The sequence below is a fragment of the Pteronotus mesoamericanus genome, unplaced genomic scaffold (assembly GCF_021234165.1).
Source record: "Pteronotus mesoamericanus isolate MK-2021 breed Mesoamerican mustached bat unplaced genomic scaffold, CSHL_Meso_final contig_24, whole genome shotgun sequence".
NCBI lineage: Eukaryota > Metazoa > Chordata > Mammalia > Chiroptera > Mormoopidae > Pteronotus > Pteronotus mesoamericanus.
In genome coordinates, this window is record NW_026555100.1 from 23,279,879 (window position 1) to 23,298,433 (window position 18,555).

Genomic DNA, 18,555 nt, shown 5'->3' on the forward strand with positions numbered 1-18,555 from the left:
GAGTTTTAGATTTTAGGTTACAGTTCAAATTTTACATATTTTAAGTTTTTTTTAAAAATGACTTGAACAGGTATTGCTCCCTTGGCATATTTGTAAAGTTTGCATAGTTTTAAGTTCATATTTTGCTTTTTCCTTCTCGACCTACTAAACCAAGTTATTGATGCATGTACTCCTTGCATCTAGCAATTGCTCTTTAACACCCTCTCAAGATATAATTAATGAACTTTAACAAATGTGGGCAAGAGTTAAAAGCCTTGCGGTGATCTGAATATTAATCCATTGGAATGTAAATACAGATCACCCCTTGAAGAACAATATTTTGCAGGAAAAATAACTACCTTATTATAGAATTTGAGAATTACAGAGTGACAAAATAGTGAGCACTGGTGAACTGAGTTAAAGGATTTAGAAAGTAAAATCATTTTGGTAAAGAAGCAGGAAATTAATATGCCTCCAATTGTTGTTAATCTCAAAATATACTAAGTAAGCTAAATATTTCCTTAATCTGTACTGACTTCAACACTTAAAGCTTGGCTAATTCTTAAAGGAAAGGCTCAAACAACAGAGGCTGATAACTTTTCTCCAAAAAAAAAAAAAAAAAAGGTTTCCATTCTCAGATTACTCAAAAAACACGGAGGGCTTCTCACAGGTAGTAATTCTAAGGCCAAAAAGAATGAAAATGCCACCCTCCAATCAAACCCCTTGATAAAACAGTGTTTTTTTAAATGATATACTTGAGCATTAAAATCCAAGGAAGGAATTTTGGAGAGGGATTCAAAATATCTGAGAGGCTGATAAGGAGGATAACTGACATGTATGTAAAATGAAGAGATGAAAATAGACTTTCGGTTCTCATGAGGACTGTTTATAAGGAAGCCTGGCTGGGGAGAGACAATCTTGTAATGTCTTATTAACAGGTGTGAATAGCTGCTACCAACACAAGTTGTCACTGTTAGCAGGCTGCTATGCAACACCATAGCACATTTGAGATGTAACATGACACTAAATTGTCTTCTCTTTTCCTTAAGGCATAAGAAAGCGTGAACATAGCTCAAATCAGTCTTGAAAGGAAGAAAAAAGTATTCTTATGCCCCCTTTGTTTCCAAACAACCCTTTTCCCAACTCACATAATGTACAAAAACTAATAACAAAAAAAATGTTCTTTAACATGCCCTGATATTTAGTGACAATACAACATTTTAATAGACCCTTGCAGGTAGATGCTCAGGAACCTTGCCTCCTTTGAACAACAACTTTAATCAGTTTTTATTATACTAGGAGATTTGCATGTGGGCTGTCATTCTTCATAATATCATTTTCTGATTGTTTATTTAAGAATCCACATACCGAGAAAGGCTTGTGAAACTAAGCTATGAAGCAATCTAATTACTTCCAAGATTTGGTACACAGGCGCTTACTGCAAATGAGTTCTGTCTAACTATCTTCAGGGGGAGATTTGTTATTCAAAACAAAAAAATCTGCAAGGCAGGAATCTTGTTGTCCACTAATCATGTGAAAAATTCCAAGTAGTTTATTTCCAATAATTGGAACCACAAGGGAAATAGTCCAGGTATTTATCAATGCAACTACACTCAACTAAGAATAAAGAGGATAACCAGGACACTATCTATTTTTCCTTCATTAAAAATAAAACCAATATCTATTAAAGTGGCTAAAATATGGCTAAAAAGGCACATCAATATTAAAGAAGCACATTTCATTAGAAACCTTGTTTGAAAGGCACGTATTAGATTTCCTATTTGTCGAAGAAAACTGTTGCCTCTATTTCTTAATAATATAGAATAGCATTAAGCTTACCATCTCTAATATCCAAAAACTGACTATAACTTTCTGTACAAAGTGAAAAAAATATAGGCATTCCAACTCATACTTGAAAACATTCTTTTGTTAAGTGGATTGAGAAGACATAAGTTAATCGTGCGTGTACCTGACTTCCAGGATTCATTTAGAGAGAAACACAGAATTAAGCAATGAGTCTCATGTGGGGGTTATAGCTGGCAAGTACTCAAAAATTCAAATAAAACAGAACATTCATTAAAAATTTTAAAAATAAATATGTGATTTCTCTTTGAGAATCTGGGGGAGATGGCCTTTAGATAAAGACAATGATTTGAAAGCAGAGGCTACCAGTAGAGCTCAGGTGAAAGGGTACTGGCTTGACAATTTGTTATTCCCTATAAAAGAACATCGCCAAGGCAAATCCAGGTTGAAACCGTATTACTGAGTTTAGCTTCATGCCATGGCCTACTTCAAATAAAAGGTTTATTGTTAGCAAGTTCAGTCAGCTCATCCATCAGAATTACTCTGACCTTATTTTATGCATCAGCAATATTTCCAGAGTCACAAGTAGAGCAAAATAAAAACGAAGTTTAGGAGTGTAATTATTTTACAGTTACTCCTCTTTTATTTTCATGGGTCAAAAGAAATCTTGCTGATAAAAATGCTTACATTATTATTAGTTTTCCAGATTAGCTAAATACCAAGATGAGAGAGTGAACCCTTTAAAAGTACTATTAAAATGAAAATATTATCATGATATCTACAGATAGTGCCTTGATATTATTTATGACTCTACCAAGAGTATTATAAAGCCTGCAGAAACAGTAATGAATAGTCCAAATACAACATCATTATGAAATCTTCACAGGTGAATCTAAGAAACAAAAATGAACAAACAAAATTGAAACAGACTCACAAGCATAGAGAACAGACAGGTGGTTGCCAGAGGGAAAGAGGGTTGGGCAACTGCATAAAAGATGTGAAGGGATTAAAAAGTACAAATCGGTAGTTACAGAATAGTCATGGGGATGTAAAGTACAGTCTACAGAATGTAGTCAATAATATTCCAATAACTATGTATGGTGCCAGGTGGGGACTGGAAATATCAAGGGGGGAAGGAACACTGTGAAGTATATGAGTGTCTACTCTAACCCCTATGTTGTATATCTGAAACCAATAAAAAAGTGTAAACTGGAATTGGAAAAAAATTTTTTAAAAGAAGTCTTCATGGTTCAGTTGCAGGAATGCCTGCCTCTATGACAGTATTTCAGCATCGAAGAAGCCAGTGTCCTTGAAGGCTGTCACAAATTGAACTCTTCGTTCTAGGAGTATCTTCTCCAACCCTCAGGCAATTCAACACAAGTTTCCCAAGAAATGTGGAAAAAGGAAATTAAGTCATAGGCTAGACCTACAAAGACCTGACACCTTAGTGAAGGCAACATTACCACAATTCAGAATGAGACACACACAAGGAAGGAATTAGAAAAAAGGAGAAGGAAATTGAGTGGGACCTATAAACACAGACATGAGTTTAATAGGTAGAAATTGGAAAGAAAGATATTTTTAAATAGAAGGTTTTCTAAATGCCGAGAATAGCCTGCACAAAAGTACTCAAACAGAAGAGTTTCAGGGAACCTTAGAAATTTATTGCTCAAGTTAGAGAATAATTAAGGTGGTTATCCTAGCACAAGCAGTCATCATAAAAAACCATGCACTGATTTCATATTTTTACCTGTCAAAAAAAATCATAGGCCATGTATTATCCTACTTAAGCCTCACCACAACTCATGAAATACGCCTTATTGTCCCTATTTTACAAATGAGAAAACTGAAGCTTAGAGAAGTTAAGCAACTTGCTAAGAACCAAAGTGAAGTCAGCATTCAACCCACTGGAACAACTCAAAGGCCTTCCTCCCACTGCCAGGCGACCTTGCTGGGGGAGACGTGCGAGGTGGAAGCCACAGTTCAGAGAGCTCAGCAGGTTATACGAAGGAGTTGACATGAGTTACACAAGCAGATGCCTCTTTCAGAAAGATTAACTGGTATCATGTCCAGGGTAGACGTAAGGGGAAAGAGACGAGAGACCAATGTTACCCAAGGGAGAGGGAAAGCTCCAGTGCAGATGAGCCAGGTCGGGGGAAGCCTGGATAAGGAAGAGGTGATGGGGCCGATGGACACAAAACTTCACTATTCTTTCAGATGCTTTTGATTCTCCATCAGAATGTGACCTTTTCTGGCCCTTTTATCTACCTAGTGTTCTATAAAAAGGCAAAGTGCAAATGTTTATTGGGAATCTATTCAATCCTGCATATTGTTTACTTAATTTCATAGTTTTCACTTTAGAAATTTAGATTCACATGAGTTAGATAACATTCTTAGAGTAAATACTCAAGCAACAAGGCTACCTTTCAAACTTGGGTCTAAAGTCCAAGCTTCTTACCACTACATCACAGTCTGTAGAGGCGAATAAAGTTTGTACTGAGAGAGCCAGGGGGTAAGGGCAGTTGGAAGGGAAGGTAGGAAATTATTCCAATTCTGTGTGTGTGTGCATACATGTGTGTAAAGCCTGCATCTAAATTTTCCAAGATATTTCCAAGAATTCTTTAAAATACTATTTTTAAAGTATAGTCATAATGAAAAAGCTAATTTCTCCTCCAAGTTATGTGACAAGATTATTGTAGGTGAACTCAAAATGTTTTCTTTTTTCCCCATGATATAAAACCTTTTTTCCCCCCTAAAAAACAAGATCCTTAAATATTGGCAAGCTTCTGTGATTCAAATGAGCATGATGTTGTAGTCACAATTTGCTAAGATATTTGAAAATCACTTCAAGGTTTCATTCAAAATACTAAGCAGAAAATGTTAGCACTAACAGGAAAAAAAAGTCTTTAATTATTAATTAATTCCAAAGTTACTATGCTTTCTCTTAAAAGGAATAAAAATAGGCACTGGTGGGATTATGCCAATAATGAGTTACTTAGAATTTAAAATGTCAGGTAAACCCATAATTAATAAGGAATTTTCTAATCAATGAACACTTAAAATATTCTATTGAATAAAAAAATCTGAATAGTAAAACAGCATTATGCAAAACAAATATTCAAGGTTCCTTCATTTTTATTTTTCTATATACTATCCTTTTACAGCAAACTAATTTTTTTCCCCAAAGAAGGTTAATTCTAATCTCTATGAGCTTTACTAAATTCCATATACATTAGACATTAGATATTTCCTTATCTTGATTGGTTTTCTTTATTTGTAAATGCATCCACATGCTCTGACACTATGTGGGTTTTCCTTTCTTTTCTCCAATCCCTCCTGCCCAAGCACTGAAGAGAGAATGTTCAGAATATTTTCCTTATTTTTTAGATCTCTTTTCAACATTAGATACACCCAGGATTTGGCCTCCATAAAACATTAATTATTTTAATTAAAAATGTTTATTTTTTTAATAAAATTGCTTTTAATATTCTTCTTTAATAAAACTTCTGAAGTTTCCTTTATGTTTATCCTTTTGGACTATCCATTAGACCCTAAAATGCACAGTAACCATTTACTTAGGAAATTTTAAGGCCTAAAATGCTATTTATGAATCTTTTTATATTATCAATATCCTCTATCTGTACCCTCCTTTCAGTATTCTCTATGCTCTAAATGCTCTGCTGTGAAGAAGAAAATGTATTTTATAAGCTTCTAAACACCATAGGACCAAAAGTTTATAGCTACCCCACCACGGTCAAATCCAGGAGACTCTGAGCCACTGGCCTTCGACATTTTGTTTTAGGTCCCAAGGAGGTGACCGTAGCTGTAATATCATCATTCTACTTCAAAAGGTGATGTTTGAAGAACTGCAAAAACAAGATGGAGAATGTCCTAAGGATAAATTTTTAATTACAAGTCCAAATTACAAGCCTCATATGAATGTTACACTTTTGTAGGACCAGAGTTGATGGAATCTTCTTGCTGATGAAAGATGGCGTAAGATTACTCAAACTGGCTATGGAATGACTCACTTAAGAACACCTTTCAAAAAGAAAGTAATCAGAAGGCAGCTTATCTGTACTGTGACTATCAGTCTATAAAGTTAACCCTAATATTTGAAAACTATTCTAGATCGTTTTACCACATGGACTAATATATTTTCCAAAATATTAATGATTGAGTATAACAAGTTTGCTCACCCAAATGCCATACATATATATGACTAAATAACTTATCTGGAGAAGAAATCTATTGCCAATCTAATACTCTGAGTAGGCACTAGAGCATTAATGCCATTGTTGTATATAAATCAAGCTTGCTAATATTTGATTTTTGAAAATGATTCTGCTAAGAAGTATAAATCAATCAATTTAATTATTTCATAAATTTTAAGCTACCAGTGACTCAACTAAATAAAACAGAAGACCAGAATATCATTGCAAATATTGGGAAAAGCTTTAAATTCAAATGCTCTGAATCTGTGTCAAGTCAACCACAAGATAAGCAATACTATTGAACTTATCTGTAGAAAGACAGTGATTCTCTCATGACTCCTTGCTATTCCAATTTAATCAGCCCTGTTAACAAAGGGCATGCACAACAGTTTCTAATTCAAAGTGTTCATGAAACATGAATACCAAGTATTAATAGCCTAGTTCAAGTTTAAGGAGAATTTGCACATCAAGAACATAAAAGAAACCAATTTTAATAAGCAAAAATTGAACAGAAAATATATAAGAAGACAAGGAGACAAAAAGGAACAATAATGTCACCATTCAAGTGAAAAGCTCAAGTTGATAATGAAAACAAAATCCACCGACCTTGACCCAAAATAAAACCTTAGGAACAACTGAAGCACATACCAACTATGAACAATAATGTTCAGACTTGAGTGCAGCCATTAAAAACAGGAGCAGTGTGATCTTACCTTTTAAAACATTCAGGGAGAGAGGAAGAAAGTGCAAAATGTTCAAGGTATTCTTTCTGGGTAGTGGGGTATAAATTATGTTTAAATGGTTATGTGTATTATTTTCTAAACACTTTTATGATCAGAAATATGAAAAAAATTAGAAAGGCATGTTAAATTACTTCAAGTAAATATTAGAAAAAGGTCAATACTGAAATATATTCCTGTTGCTTTTATGTTTATCTACTATTGTTTATAACCTAAGCCACTCTGATTGAAAAACATTAAGCACAACTAGGAGATTCAGAGAATGAATAAATAAAAGATTATATCTTTCATTTAGCTGTTCCTCTTTCTTTTTTTAAATCCAAGGCTCATAAAGTATATTTTGATTAATTTTAAAAAGGCCCCAAACATCTAGAGCTCATTTCCATTGTTATTAGTCCTAAAAGTAATTAATAGACAAAGACACTTAATTCTTAATGTCCAAGGCCTCTTCCAACTCAAATTTAAGTTTCAGATGTTCAGCATTTCAGAAATTCTATTTTGAATATTTTTTTAAAAAAGGTTTTATTTGTTTTTTTAGGGAGAGGGGAAGGAAGGGAGAAAGAAAAGGAGATAACATTAATGTGTGGTTGCCTCTTGAGCACCCCCCACGGGAGACCTGGCCTGCAATCTAGGCATGGTCTCTGACTGGGAATCAAACCAGCGACCCTTTGGTTCACAGGTGAGCACACAATCCACTGAGCCACACCAGTCAGAGCCTATTTTGAATATCTTGATAGTTTTAAAACTCCATCTATTACGTTTTGTGCTGCACATATTTTGGACCATTTCACAGTGATGAGAACCTTGTCTTTTATTTTTTCAGCAGCTCAGTCCACTTCATATTATGCACAGGCTTCATGGATAACTTTTCTTGGCTTATGTCTTAGTGGCAAATTCCATTTAAGTTGCTAGATTTCTAACTATAAATATTAAATGACAGTGAAAGGCAATAAATACGATTTCAACAACATGGGGTAACTGTAATTTGCCACAGAAATTGCTAATTTCAAACTACAGATGAAAAACCAATGTCTGGCCAGAGCATAAGGAACTTGAATCTGTTGGGGGTAGGGTGGGGGTGGTCAGGATCAGAATTTTGATGATTCTTATGAGAATCGTGGCCATCACCAATGTCTTTATCCAGAAAGAATGTGGTAAGTACAGAAGAGATTAAAGCTCTTTCCTAAGGCAATCAAAGGAGAAACAAATTAGACACCAGAATTCTTCAATTTCCAGGCTGCGCCTTAAGATGAAAACTACAGGTGTCACTAGTCTGAAATATTACTTTTGAAAATAACTGATATTTTAAAGCCATACCCAATAGCTACTTCTTCGTAACTTGCCCAACATCTTCATACACCAGGCACCTACTCAGAGCTGTGCATGCAGCCCACAAACACATGAAAACCTCCCTCATGGAAGCCCTGAGGACGCTGCACAAGGGGGATGTGATGGCGACAGGACTTCAGCCAACACAGAGAACTATTCTCTACTCTTTCACAGTCCAAAGTGATGCCTCCAAGCAAAGCATTGCATTGGAATGCCAAGCCTGGGTGATCTAATCGCTGTCCTTTGTATCCTTACCTGTATTTTGGTTTTGATGTTAGTGTTTCTTATACCAGTTCATTCTAAGTACTGATCTGAACCAACTTTGCTGGGTAATGACTGCGGTGAAAGGAGAAGTATCTCAGGGCCTAGGATCCTTCCCAGGACTTCAGCCCCTAGGACACGGCCCATTCCCTCTCCTACACTTCTCTACCTATGGGTTTCAAATTGCACCCTGGGTTCCTCTGTGTTACTTTTCAGGTTCTGCAGGTAATGTAAGTCCCAACCACCAACAGGACCCCTTCATGCTTTTATAGTTTTAGATATGATGATAACAATAACTGTACAGAATAGTGTTTACTGAATGTATTACATGTTAGTTTCTGCATTAAGCCTTTCACAGGCATTTCCTTATTTAGTCTTTGTCACAGTCAAAAGGCCCTTACCATTTTAAAGGTAAAGGAACTGAGCATTAGATTATTTAACCAAGGGCACACAGCTAGTAAGTGGCAGAGATATAATCACAGATTCTATACTCTGAACTCCTTCACTCCTTAATTTTGGCACAAGCCAATTTCTACCTCCTCCACAAAGCTTGGCCCTGCCTGTCCGGAGTGATTTCTTTCTCTTGCCAAATTTCTCTGTTTCTGTAATTCTCTAATATGCCATCAACTTCTTATTATTTCTATCTTTATTCTGTATCTCCAACTAAGATTATCAATATCTTAATTGTAGGGATATGCCCACTCTCTTGGAGATGCTTTCCAGGATGTTTAAACAGCGCATCACGAGAACTGGGCATGAATCTAAGAAGTTCTTGATGAAAGACAGTACAGATCTGAAGTTGAATCTCCAGCTCTCAACAGCCTGAAACGAATGTTGAAATGATATAGTTCATGTTTTTATTGGAGACTGTTAAGGAGAGAAGCATAGTTAGCAATCCCGATGTGTGACCTTAAGGAAGTTTCATAAGCCCTCTGAAGCTCAGTTGCCTCACCTGTGCAGTGGTGTTACTGTTGTTATTAATTCCTATGGTGCGGGACCATTGTGAAGATTAGAGACACTACACACAGCCCAGTGTAATGGTAGTTTATAAAGAATTATCAGTACTTAGATACTCAAAGTAACCTTATATTCAACTAGAGCAGTAGTTTTCAAACTGTGTTACCTTACCTGAATTAAAAAGAAAAAATGCCACAGAAAAACTCAATCCAGGGGTAGGAGTTAGAAGGAATGAACAGTAAGGAAATACAGGACGACTGGCTGGGGCTCTTGGAGATTGCTCCCCTGCCCTGCAACCAGAAAAGTCTGTTCTTACAAATTTTAAACACAGAAGCAGTCCATAAATTTTTTTTTTGGAAAATAAAACAAAAGAGTCAGTTATAAATATAATTTGAAAAATATTGTTTGATCCCACTCAGAAAGCTACGGACAACAATGCTTTCAAGTCAATAAGGTTTTTCTATGAGTAACACAGACTGTCCGCTAGGGAAAACTAGTAGTAAAGAACACTTAGCCACAGAAGACACAGTTGAGCTTCCTGAGCACATAACATTTCTTGAACTTTTTCTCCCTTCCTTTCTGAAAAGTTATCAACTTTCTATGATCTCCTATCACATTCACAGTGAAAATTAAATTCTTTAAGACCTTGAAAAAATTAGCTGTCTCCCTTCCTTACCTGTATCCTATGACACTCCAGGCCCCAGACCTCTACATGTCTCAATTCCAAGGAACTCCCCCTTTTTTCTTAATTACTACAAATAATAGATGTCTTTTATTCTTCTAATTATCAGACACTAAGATATATAGAATCCATCTAGAACTGCCTGGACTCTCACTATGAATTAAATCAATGTCCATCTATACCAAATATAAGGACCTTTTACATTATTAGTCCAATACATCAGATTGAACACACCAGTGAAAAATACTCCACTTAATTGGACATCACTAATTCAGTTATTCTCTTAAAAATGTCCGCCTGCTTTTGTTTTCATCTAATCCAAATTACACTCATGACCATGAAAAAGAACAACAAAAATCTGTTCTTTTTTCCTGCCAATATCTTAGCCATCAAATTCAATAAATCTAAAAATTATTCTTGTTAATATGACCCAACAGACCATGACTTCTTAATGTTTTCCTTCCCCCTCAACCTGTTCTCCTAATTTTACTTCTCACTAATCTTCAAAAGAATATGTTAATAATCTATAAAATGTAGGTACTCTTCCATTAATGTTGTTTCACTCCTTAAAAGAAAAATGCAACTTTTGTTAAATATTGATACCTGTGCTCAACAGCTACAAAATAACAAGGAAAAAAACTATGAAACCAAGAGTAATACTAATTATTTTATTGTCTGTAATTTGATTTTTAAATACTTCATCACAGACAACTCAATGTGTGGGGGAGTGTGCAATGCAAAGGTTTATACACCTTGTGTACTTGTGGTATAGATCAGTGGTTCTCAAACCTACAACCTACAATGCTCAGAATCACCTGGAGATCTTTTATTTTTTTCCTTCACAGATTGCTGTGGCCCACTTCTCAAACTTTCTAAATAGAGGATGATGGAGATTTTGCATTTCTAATAAGTACCTAGTTGAGGTTGATGCTGTTCCTGGGAGTGAATTGTAGAAAACATTTGAAATTCCCTAATCTACACCTTAGGTGTGAGTAGTAGGCCTATGTGGACCTTTCTGAAGACTCTACACATCTGGGGAGGGAAGGAACGATGCTTATAACAAGAGCTTCAAATCCTACTGCCTAAATTTGTCCTAGAAGGTTTGTAAATGAACTCGCTTTAACAGACTCAACTATCTTGGCCTCCATTTTCTCATCTGGAAAATTGGGGGCAACATCCCTTTCACATACTAGGTTGGGATATTTTGAGGATCACTGTAGATGATGCATGGATGGCAGGTTGTAAATGATAAAGCATTCTTATCATGATTACTTAGAAACTTATCCAGTCAACAAAGGACAGCCCATACAAAAGAATGAACTGCTCAGATTCACCAGTGAATTGCTGAGTTTATGTTTCCTCTAGTCAGAGAAAAATTCAAGGGAAAAACAAAAACAAACATACTTGCCATGACTCAGTGTTTTACTTTACTTTAATGCTTTTGTTATGTAACAAAAATATTTTTAAAATTTTCTTCCTTACCCTTCAATGTTTTTGAATTGTCTTTTAAATTTTCATAATTCCTACTTAAAGAAATTCATTGACTAATAGATTTTGTAAAAGAAGTATGTAGTGACTTAACAATGTCTCAAATGTTGCACCATAAAATTTCATTGCATGAAACACTCGCACATGTTTCAGTGCATTGCAAAATTAGATCCTGCAATTGGTTGTGCTGGCTTGTGTCTCTAGGCTTTAAGCTTATGACCCTTTCTTCATTGCATTACAGGAGTCATCCTTTTGTAACAGGTGTACCCAATATGGGTACATGTCTTACAATTTAGATTAAAAAAAAATTAACAGGCTGTATAACCTTTTCTGAAAACAAAGTCTTTCCACAAATACATAGTCCCATAGATGCATTTGTGCTTAAATGTGCAAAATGAACCATGGCAGTAAAATTTTATGAACCACAAGATGAAACTTGTAACGGCAGCGACATAGCACAATAGTTTCAAACTCATGGTCCTCCCTCTTACTGGCTATGTGATATGGGACCAGTCACTTAACCTCTCTAGGTCTCAGTTGCTTCAGCAAGAAAGTGGGTGTAACACCACTACCTATCCCAGAAGCTTGAGCCTAGTGCATTACTCACAGCCTTCAAAGGTAATCTGTTCTAATTCTTCACTGTTACTTTGAACATTCATTAGGAATCCATCAAAATCCATGGACAGGAAAGTTTCCTTTAAATAAATGATTACAGAATATACAGTGTTAACCTATGTTACTGCTTTGCTTTTCATTCTTTCAAACAGTTCAATAAATATAAAATTACCTCTTGGCAAGTTGTTAAATGAATGAATGAAGATTTAGTATATCAAAAACTGACACAAGATTGACCTTGTGTGGGAGTTTCTATAATGCAGGTCTTCATGGAAAAATTACTAATTCTGCAGGATTTAAAATAACTGCTAAAAAAAAATCAGCTTTCCTTGCCTACTGTTTAGATTTACTATTAAATTATCCCTGATCCTTTAAAAATAATAATACTCTATCTGTTAAAGCCTGACTAATCTCTAGGTACAGGAACACTCAAGGTACTCAATGACTGAGTAATTAAAGGAGGGAGGGAGAAAGTATTGTAGTTAATCTAACCTTAAGAAGGAATTAAGTGTTGCTGCTTTCCCTTGACTGTGAGAATCACTCCCCCTTCGCCCTCCACCACCAAGAAGCATTACTAACAATGCCTGTCTACCAGGCCTAGTCAATAATGGACTCAAGACATTTTGGAAGTAGTTAAATATAAGTCAAATATAAATTCTCACTATAACAGTTCCCATTAAGATTAGGGGGAAAAAACAACCTGTAAAAGAAATTTGTATCTTAATAATTGTTTTCCTCTTCTCTGAAATTCACTTTTAATCCACTTAAACAATAAAGGGATGAGATTAAAGAATAGCTTCTGCATACTCATTTGTTCATGTTAATCTACATTGCAATATTGGTACCTGGTGAATTGATTCCTTTACTGAAGAAATTTCTTTCTCAGAGATTACATAATTGGAGTTGTTACTAATTTCACAGTATTTTTTAATAGACAAATGTGATTTGAAAAATACTACAAAGAATATTGTCTAATTAACTCACTCAACAATTGTACCTCCTTCCCAAAGACACTGGCCTAATGCACTCTTTGCTTCATTGTCCAAGATGATGGCAGTTCCGGGGAAGTCACTGGATTTTTCCTTCTGTAATTGGGATCATGTTTCTAGTCCTCATCAGCCTAAATTGATTTTGTGACGTCTCTCCTTTCAGGGTTCCTGGGAGAAGCACGCGTTGGCCCGGGAGAAAGCAAAGCCTGCGCTGTTGCAGCTTGCATCTGGAAGGCGGGACAGTCTGCTCATTAGCACCGTCACCTCCTCGGCTGTGGTGCGGTGGCGCAGGGAGCGTGGTGGCACGCTGTTGCTCCTGTTCATTAGAAACCCAGTAATAACTGCATATATGACAATTGTTTGTATTGCAGACAACGTTTCTTCATTTTCACCTTTGGAAATAGCTGTATCATAAATATGATGCTTTGTGGAACTCTATAATGATATTTCCTAAAAAGTGTCTAATTTCATACTTTGATGATTTAGTCCTCTTAAAGAATTTTTAAGGTTTACCACCACTATCAGGGCTATATCTATTTCTTCTTTTTATTAACAGTTAAACTGGCATTCATTTCTTTTGTTTCTTCATCAATACAAAGCACTGTATGTCGACTTTATAGACATAGCAGGATCCTGTAGAAGTAACGTCTACTTGAACATGGTTGGTAGGGTAATAACATGGGTGTGATAATTTATAGTTTCATTATGAACATTTCACCTGCAATGTCATATGGTGTACTCAAGAGTGATTGTTATGTTACAGAATTACATGCTTATGATTTTGTAATAAAAAAGGGGCGCTATTTGTGCCAGTCCTTGTATTTATATTACCTTCAGTTGTGTGAGCAAAAAATTTTAGTCAGATCCCTCCCCACCATTTATCTCTTTTAGGTTTTTGACAGCAGATTTTTTGGAGTCAGGCTGAATAATGTAATTTTTGAAACAGAGCTACAAGGGAATGAACAAGCCATCTCTCCACTCAGACACAGATTTATTTTAAAAATAAACAGAAAAACCCAAGCTTTTTAAACTTTGTTCTTAAAATGTCTATGGCACAGTGAAATATCTTAATCAGTCAACTTCCCCTATACAAATATTCTAGGAAAGTCTAAATATGGAAACTTGAGAGTATTCAAAATAAGGCAGAAAAATATTTTTACCAGATGTTATTAAAGTCATCAATTTGTCAGATTTCTTGCAGAATATTTAGATTTGTTCTGTTAGTACTGAAGTATTTTAATGCTGAGGAGTTTTTAAATACTTGCTAGAAATAATTTAAGGAGAAATAATTACTCAGATGTTTTGTCCAAGTCAACTCACAACCATCATAGACATACTTTGCAGTAACTATGTGATCAATTTAAACTGGTATCCAGATGTTTTTCTACAAAGACAGACCTTTTATTCTTGGGTTTTTATTGAAGACTATTTGAATGAGAACATTACAATAATTCACAGCCTGAAATTTGGGGCATTGTGAGCTGGAAACTCAGAGAGAAAAAGGCTTCAATTGGGCACCTTCAGGGAAAAATACCCATTCATGTTCAACTGAAGTTGGAGCTAAAAGCCATATGACTCAAACCTCAGAAAAAAAAAAAATTCTCTGTGTAGCTCTGATAACTGGTTGTGGAAAATCCAGATAAAACAAGATAACATAAATTTCCTTGCAAACTCGCACACAGGGTATTGTCACTGAATCCCTCTTTCCTTGTAAACTAGGTACTGTTTCCTTTCTATTTTTAGGTTTCCAGTAACATCAGCTTTTCCATTATTGTGATTGTAAAGAACCTGGAGCTCAGAAGCAAGGTAAGAGGTCCAGGGTGAGTGTTAATTGATAGGGCTTTAGCTGTGAGGTTAGTGAAAGTGAAATCACTACCAGGAGTGACTGTTAGGGAAACATGGTTAATGACACGCTTCCAAGTATGGGGCCTGAGTAGTAAGGGGTTTTCAAGGGGCACATTAGAAACTCCTGTCCTTGTGCAGTGTGAGAGTGGATGGTGGAAGTCTTCTTTGTGTGCAGGATTTCTGAATATTTAGACAAAGCGTGAAATTCAAACAGCATTGGAGACATTGTTTGGTGTTGTGAAAATCTAATAAAACAAATGATTTTTTTTACCTCCCTGTGGTATCTGGAGTGTGTGTGATTTGACAGACACAAAGTGGCCATTTTCATATCATTGTTAATAAAGAAAACAAGCCTATTTGAGCTGTGAATGACCTCAAGATATTTGTTTCCAATATCATGTTAATTTCATATACTTTTGTATCCAAATTCTTCAGGAGAAAATCAGTGGTGTTGTTTTATAAGATAGTAGACTGTGAATATAGATTTGCATCGTATCATGTGTGTTTTCTTTCCATATTACTATAAATACTATTAAGCCATAAAAAAGGAAAGCCTGCTATTTTTAACAACATGGTTGGGCTTGAGTGCATTATGATATATGAAATAAGTCAGAGGGGAAAACATAGATACTATACGATCTCACTTATACACGGAGTCAGAAAGAAAGGAAAGGAAAAGGAAGGGAGGAAGGGAGGGAGGGTGGGTGAAATATATGTGATCAATCTTATAGAACAGATTGTCTACCAGAGGTGGGGTAGGAGTGAAATTGGTGAAGGAATCAAAAGGTATAATTTCCAGTTACAAAATAAGTAAGTCCTGGGAATGCAATAATGTACAGAATAATAACTATAGTTACTAATGCTGTATTGCATATTTGAAAGTTGCTAAGAGAGTAGATCTTAAAATTTCTTATCACAAGAAAAAAATTGTAACTATATGTGGTAAAAGATGTTAACTAGACATTGTGGTGATCATTTTGCAACATATACATATAGCAAATCATTAGGACTGAAACTATAATAGTATAATGTTATATATCAATAATGTCTCAATAAAAAATAAAGCTATTTTTTATATCCTAAATTAAAGAAAACCTACAAGTGTTAGGATCACATTCATTAGCATAGGACGTCACTGGAATTTATTCATGGCCTGATATAATTTCAATAATTGTTATGTTGAACAAGAAGCTATTCATTTACATTGAAGAGCCCTTCAATGCCACCTAGAATTTAGTTACAGCTGTAAGATTAAAAGTGCATTAAAACTTCAGAGGAGAAGGAGGTTGAGGGACTGGATGAGAGAGGGTGACGGAATTAGCCAAAAACATATATGTGTGTGTGAGACAACAGTAAATGATAGCCAGAGGAAAGGGTGGTGGGGTTAGGTGGAGGTGGGAAAGGGTGCGGGGGGATGGGGTGGAAAGAGACTTTGCTTGCTTGGGGCAATGGGCACACGATGCAGGGTGCAGACAATGTTTTACCGAGTTGCACGCTATGTGATTCTGTGAACCATGCCACCCCAATAACTTCAATTTAAAAAAAGCGTTACCATTTCAGGCTGACCTAGGGAGCAACAAAGTAGAAAGGAATCATCAACATTTCTGATTATAAAAAAAAAGTGGGCAGCGTTGGGGGAAAGGGAATAACAAGCCCAGGTAAGTGGGGGGAAAATAAAAACAAGCATAAACAAACTATTGAGTAGGAACAACAGACTCCTCAGACTTAAGACTATTGCACTCAAGTGGATGGATCCATTTTGAAAGTTACTCCAAATTGTCATCCCTGGTAACATGATAGTTAAGAAGAAAAGGACAGGAGTCAGCACAATCTTGAATCCTGAGAAATGATTAGATCTAAAAAGCCACATAAGGATATTTTAAAACATCACATATAATGAGTATGATAGCATTGATTGTAATAATTTGGCAAAAGCAGCACCCACAATGGAATCTAATCAGATCACTTTATAAAAAAGTGATCAGCCTGAGGGTATAATTTGAACATAAATTTAAAATGATATCTAGAGACTAGAGTCATAAGTACAGTATAGTCACAAGGATAGTATAAGAGATAGGACAAAATGGTCCTGGACAATAAGTAACCTTTATTCACAATTATAGTTCTTACACCGCATTCAGAAGGAATCGTTGCTAATAGATATTTTTCTTTACTCATGCACAAAACCTTTTCACCTATAAATTATATTTGTCCACTATCAACTCTAGGCTTTTCTGTTAAATACATTCTCCATATCTGAAATAAGTACTATGAAGACACACACACACACACACACACACACACGACGTATCTGAGTCTGTATGAAAGAATATACTCCATCACTAATTTCCACTAATAAATGATGTTTGACCCTCATAATTTGGGATTATAATTTGCATTTAATACCCAGTTCTTTCTTGTTGAATCAGATGCATAGTGTCTATTTAAATTTATCAAACAGGAGTACAATAGAGGCTATGTGTACCATTTTGTAGGATCCCAGTAAGACAGTTCATTTTTATAAAGTAAAGCGTTTATCTTATGAAAACTATTTTGCTGTGAAATTTATTTAAATACACTATTTAGTCTATTTAAAATATTGCTTCAATAGTAATTCAGTACTGAATTTTGAATTATTCAAAAGTTAAGCGCTAACTTTTATAATTAACCAATGTTGACCTCTGGAAATTCTAGTTTCAATTAGGTTAAATGAGCAATATATCGGGCTGAAATATTTTAAAACTTCACATATTTTTAAATTTGGAAAAATTTATTATTCACAATTCTGAGAAAGCCTAATCAAAATATTCTCTCTGATTCTTTTTGTCCCTAAAAGGAATATATTTCTCATGAAAATGAAGTATGATAGTAAAATCGGTTCACTTAATGGAGTCATGACTATTCCTTTTCCCAAGAAGGCATTTTTTAAGTGAGTTAAAATTCTGGCATGTTATGGTTCTGTTATGAATCTGTTATGGTTCATTGTGCTTCATTATTCTTTGAGTTATGTAATTAAATAATCACATGAAATAAAAACATGGTGTGCCTATCAATCAAAAGAATTCTATGCATTAAAAAAATCAAGAATCAAGTGCCAAGAATGGTCCATCTTATGAGGGCCTCAACTATAATGAAAATAAATGGTTAATTCACTAATAAGACATACAGGATAATTTCTAGAACTCTAGATGGTCATGCATTCTTAATTACAACCCAAGTTTCAATGTCATATTGCCAATCACTGACATACTTTGAGAGAAAAAAATATGTGCAAAATAGTCAATGAAATCCAAATAAAACCAGTTGATATTAGCATTGTCCTTTCCCCAACAGAATGTTAAATGACACAGCCTAATCAATTTGTGATTGTTATCATCTACAAAATACGGTATCAGAAGAACTTTTCAAACATGAAACACACATGTCTGCCTAAAGATCCAATGGACCTTCCCTTCTTGACATTTGCATTCCACCCTGTTTTTTGTATACTCATTACATCCTGCAGCGAGGAAGGATATATCTAAAACATTTTTTCCTCTCTGACTATTGCAGCTGCCACCAAGAAATAAAAGTTGCTAGAGAAATCATGTATACACATATATGTAAAATTAGGGAAACAAGCTGCTTTATTGCCCTGATTTAAAATAAGCTCA

General features: G+C 35.1%; 1 protein-coding gene across 2 annotated transcripts in view; it reads right to left on the reverse strand.

Moving 5' to 3' along the window:
- PRKG1 (protein kinase cGMP-dependent 1) overlaps positions 1-18,555 on the reverse strand; it is a 1,177,478-nt gene that overhangs the window by 727,996 nt on the left and 430,927 nt on the right. The window lies entirely within an intron of this gene.